The sequence below is a fragment of the Populus trichocarpa genome, chromosome 6 (genome assembly GCF_000002775.5).
Source record: "Populus trichocarpa isolate Nisqually-1 chromosome 6, P.trichocarpa_v4.1, whole genome shotgun sequence".
Taxonomy (NCBI): Eukaryota; Viridiplantae; Streptophyta; class Magnoliopsida; order Malpighiales; family Salicaceae; genus Populus; species Populus trichocarpa.
The window spans coordinates 8,176,432-8,181,891 of NC_037290.2; the positions used below are offsets into that span (position 1 = coordinate 8,176,432).

The 5,460-nt window shown below is 33.8% G+C and overlaps 1 long non-coding RNA gene across 1 annotated transcript; it reads right to left on the reverse strand.

Moving 5' to 3' along the window:
• Nucleotides 1–3,670: 3,670 nt before the first annotated feature.
• Nucleotides 3,671–4,443, reverse strand: LOC112327810 (uncharacterized). Its single transcript, XR_002982182.2, has 2 exons — nucleotides 4,267–4,443; nucleotides 3,671–4,094 (listed from the first exon to the last, which is right to left on the reverse strand). It is a non-coding gene; the product is annotated as an uncharacterized LOC112327810 (long non-coding RNA).
• Between the last annotated feature and the right edge of the window lie 1,017 nt (nucleotides 4,444–5,460).

Below are 5,460 nucleotides of genomic sequence, written 5' to 3' on the forward strand. Positions count from 1 at the left end.
GATAATCGTGAGCTGCCGGCAGCAACACAACTGTATAGGCAGAGCTGGTAGCTTATATGGGGTTAGAAAGATTTTTGCCGAGGATAAAATAATTGGTTTCTGTATATAAGATCAATGGTCTTTCTATCAAAGACATCGCCAAAACAAAAGTAATTTTAGTTCGTGTTTGGCATTCTCGTAGCTTACAATTGTGATTTAAATAAAAACAATTTAAGAAAAATACTTTTAATCATGGTTTAAAAAAAATAAGCTTTTAATTAAAACTGTTATAAAATATATTAGCTAACACAACATCAAACAGTGTCTTTAATCGAGGGAATAAATCAAGATGGAATCAATGTCATGTTCCTTTTAGTTTTCAAGAGTTCGTTCTCTCCTTGAATGAAACTCTTCAACATGACAAGCCCTACTTCAGCTAGTCACTCCTCTTCAAATCATGGTCAGTCATGGTATCAAGATATCAGGACCAGACATCGTTAGACTTACTCTCGTGAAATCATGTACTGGATTTGAACAACTTAAAATGAATGATGGTAAGATGTACCAACTTGGAAAAACTATCAAATTCCTTGACAATGGAAGTGAACTTTGCAACATTCTCCTCATCAATTGTATTAGCTAAATCCCGAAAAGTTATAATTAAAACCAATGAGTAGGATAAAAGCACCACCATCCTAAAATTAAAATATCCAGATGGAATATTTGGTTGGCGAGTAAACACCATTTTGTTCGCCATTTACATTGTGAATGGATTTATCGATAGAAATACATCGTCAAGAAAAGTTTTATTAGGGGTTGTTAGCTGTTGATATTTTCATCGGTAATTGGCAATATTGATAGAATATTGGCGTCAAAAAAAAATTAATCAACCAAATTTAATTGATTATTCCATCAATAAATGAATTACCAATGAAATATTTCATCACTTATTTCATCGGCAAAAACTAATTTTGCCGATAGAATAGGAGACAAAATTAACAACAAAATATTCATCACTATTTTCATCAAAAAGATCAAAAACTTCTAAACCATTTTATAACTTTCCGGTGAAATAATGTCTATATTTTCAGTGAAATCATCCATGAACAAAAAAATATTCATCGGTGACTCTATGGAAAGTTTAGTTTTTTTACTGGAGTAGTCTATATGCACCTTTAATTCGAGAAGGTAAAAAAAACTCTCTTTCGGCCTTTTCAAGTTCCCCTCAAGTGTATAGCTACATGACCTGCTTGAATGAACCTATTTACATGAAGATTCTCTCCTTCCATTTCCGTAAATGCCAACATGAATATTATGGTTATGAAAATTTTCATTTTCGTTAATGTAAATTTGATAGTGCATTGCCGCGTTCTGATTTTGATATCTTGCTTTTTCTTTCCATTAACATGTCAAACTTGCACGTAGTATTAAGCTTCACAATATGAATTGAGATGCTATTGTTCTATTGGCTGATTGATGTTCATCATGGGACTGCATTACTAGGACTACCTCTGTAAAGCCTGTATTGGTGTTAATCATGGACCCACATGTTCTCCATTTTCACAGAGCACTGGCAGATTTAAGGATCTGTACTTAGGCAACCAACATCGTACTTGTCTAAAAAGCTTATAGTCAAATTCTTTTTAGAAATATGCATGTGTTAAGGTACGGTTCATTGGAGGGGATGGACCTAAACGCGTCAGGCTGGAAGAGATGAGGGAAAACACACTTCCAAGATCGAGTGGAAATGCTGAGTGCCGTACCACATGCCTTCTGGCCGTATGTTCTTAAGCAGGTCAGAGGTTCTCCTGATTTCTAATTTTAAATCATTTTTTCATATTATTTACTATAGCTTCAGGATACATTTATGTTTTTGTTGAATATTGTCTCAGTACTCTTTAACTCGTCGAGCAGTTCTTTGACAGATGCATTCTGCATAGCCATATTAGAGGCTGCTAGTTGTGGATTATTGACAGTCAGGACACGCGTAGGAGAGGTTCCTTCTTTATCTAGCTAACACGATATCATATACTCGTTGCTTTTTGTACATGTTGCTAGAGACATGTTCACGGGATTGAGCTCTGGTAATCCTAAATCCTACAGACAGCTAATTTGTTACTTCTCGTGATATTATTAGGTTCTACCAGACAACAAGATCTTACTTGCAGAACCAGATCCTAGTGATATGGCAAGATCAAATGGAAAGGCAATATCTCTACTTCCGAATATTGACCCGCAACTGACGCATAATCGTGTGAGCGAGCCATTCATGTAGGTTTAGTCTTCCTGAGAATTTCATAGTAACTATTCATAGAAGCTCAATCTTTGCGCTGCATTAGAAACTCTACGATTGGCATGATGCTGCAAAATGAGCAGATATTGTGTCTGACCGTGCTTTGAAATGCCCTGATCAGAATTCCTTAGAACGACTCTCACGGTATGCAACCGATCAGATCGGATACATAAGATCCAAACTCAGTTTTTTTTTTTTACTTTTTGCAGTATAATTGCACATAAACTGATGCGATTTAGTGTGAAGTTGTAGTCTGGTGAGTGCCTAAACAAAGACAGTTGATGGAGGCTTCGTTAGACTATCAGAATGTTCATCAGCATCTTCAGCAGAAAATCCAGTAGCATGTGCACCAATTATTCACACCATCCATTATGTTACTAATTCAAAATAATCCTGCTAGTCACTTGATTGTTTCCTTATTTCCCTCATTATACTCTGACAGTTTAATTGAACCACACCGCTAAGTAAGTTAGCCAATCCAAAGGATATCTCTTGTCTTTTTCTTTCCGTTGCTTGAATTTTTACAGGCTTTCTTAACATTGGTGACAACTGTTTATTAGGTGCTTCTTTTGTGGTAGTTGGGCAGGCAAGAATTTCTGCTTCGTTATGATAATTGTTTTTTTTCTTTTTTGCTATGGCGTCAACTGCAATTATGGCAGGTACCGCCAGTTCCTACATATATCGAGTCTTGACCTTTGAGACAAATTCTGCTATCCACATAATATTCGACCTTTAATTATTTTCTTTTTCTTTTTTGATATTTCTTCAGCCAATGGAGGATATCGAGGAGGTGCCTGAATTTACATTTCCCCATCATCAATATGAAGAAATGATCTCAAATTTCAAAGTTAAATACTTTTATGATTTATATTTGTAGCCTTTAGTTTTAACTAAGAAAAAAGTACTTTTTAATCCTATTTATAATGAAAGTTTTTAGATGGATTACATTCTCGTGATTATTATTTTTACAATGAGTTTTTCACATAAAAAAACTTAATATTGAATTGTTTTGATTGGTTGCTTAATTTTATTGATTGGTTGATAATATTTTAATTGCACAAAAGAGACAAAAGAATTTAGACCAGTGAATTTGGTTAAATTGATGACTTTTTCCATAGAGAGTTATCTTCCAACATGCTTCCTTTCCTCCCTTTCTCCTCTGATTTCTTTTTACCTAACAATATCAGATCACTTCGTAACATCTATTGATTTTGCTAGTTATTAACTTGAACAGATCCCACAATGTGCTAAGAAATCTTATGAATTTTGTAACTTTGTATTTATTTTTTTATATTATTTTTTTTGCATGTAGTGTCTAGTTTCATTGCCATAAATTGTAATCCAAAAGGATTCTAAAAAATCCCATCTAATCAAACTTTTAAAGTATCTCCAGGTGTATACTGAAAAACAGAGAGCACTAGTTTTTATATATATGAATTATCAAAATAGGGAGAACGTAAGATTATTAATAGCTAGCAGTTAACTACAACTAAGTTCCAGTTGTGGAGAGTTACAACTTACAAGCAACAAGGCGACTCTCCAATCCACTGCTTGCTTGTTATGCATATTAATGGTTGAAAGGAGCAAAATATAGAAAATTTAAAACAAAAAGATACATCACGGACACATTTTGGCTGCAACCACTTCACTTCTGAATCGTCATGTTAGACCAATTTCATCCAAGTATATATTTTGCAGAAATATTGTAACCCAGCTAGCTCTTCAAACTCCTACCGATCGTGATGTAATGGGGGATTTGGCAATGGGGTATTTTGAGAATATTCGATCGGCCTCAGTTGTCGACGCTGAAGGACTAGGCTTTCTGTCAAAAACAACTCAAACATGAGCATATCATGAATACAATATACATGCCAGAAAAAGAAATTAAGATTACTCAATTCCATGCATGTTTAGAAATTTCCTAGGCATGCCATACTTTCTATCTATAGGAGTGAAAGATGTCCATGGAAATTCAAAATTAAGAAGTTTTGCACCTTGAATAGCTTCGAACTTGGAAATTCTTGCTTCTGTCAACACAGAAACTGAACTCATGAACAAGACCGCATAGGCTATAAGCAAAGCACAGACTGCAACTTTCCTATGGAGCCACCACATTCTGTGCTGTAGTAATGCAAACACGTTTAAGCATGAAACATATGTGGATCTCAGCTTACTTTATAGAACATTGGATCAACTTGTCAAATTTAAAGTGCCGGTTAAACCCAAAATTCTTGTGTACACATTTTCTTATTTTGTTATTCCAAGTCAAAAATATTTTTCTTTAGGAAAAAGCTTCAGAAGTCCTTATAGACTCTGAAACACGGCATCAATGTAGGATTTGATCAACGAAATGAATTCATAATAATTTGTGTTCAAACACGTTTAATAGCTACCTGTTCAAGTTATAAACATAAGGTCTCATTTATTAATCCAGATATTATAACACGCAGTCAAAACACAAAGTCTGAGCTCTTGATGTTTTATGTAAAGTCAAGTCGATGAATCTTGTATTAAATCAACGCATTGAATAATTTATCATATAGTTTAGTGATTATGACAATTTTTTACTTGCGACGAGTCTTTCTTCTCATAAGCACCATGTTTCCAATCAAAAGATGCCAACCATATATTCATTGAGCAACCTTGATTTTTCTTATACTCGTCCATAATTTCTTGGGTTTTTTTTTTCCGTGCAACTTATCAGAAACTCTAATATTTCAAGTCGAAGCAGAGTCTGAGCAGTAAAGTCGTGGCCCAATAAAGGCTATGTCCAGAAACATTTTGAGGCCCAGAATTGAGATCCAATGATGGCTTTAGAAAAGCTGATATAAAAGGCCTAGAGAAAAGATGACCACTTGATTGGGCTAGCTTGCTAACTAGTTTTCAAACTTGTTATCTTTAAAAAAAAATCAGTGCTCTCATGACATTATATTAGCATATGCTACCCTTGATTGTGACTAGTGAGAAATATGTAGTTAAATTAGCTACTGAAAAATTATTATTTATCTACTTAAAGCAAATATTATTACTACTCTAGTTTTTGAATTCTTACTTGTAATATAAGTAATGACATGCAAAGCGTGACTTTGTACAAATTAAGAATGGTAATGGATATCTAAGATTCAGATTTTACAATATTTATATTTTATTTATTATCTAATAAATAAAAAAAATTAAATATTTGTACC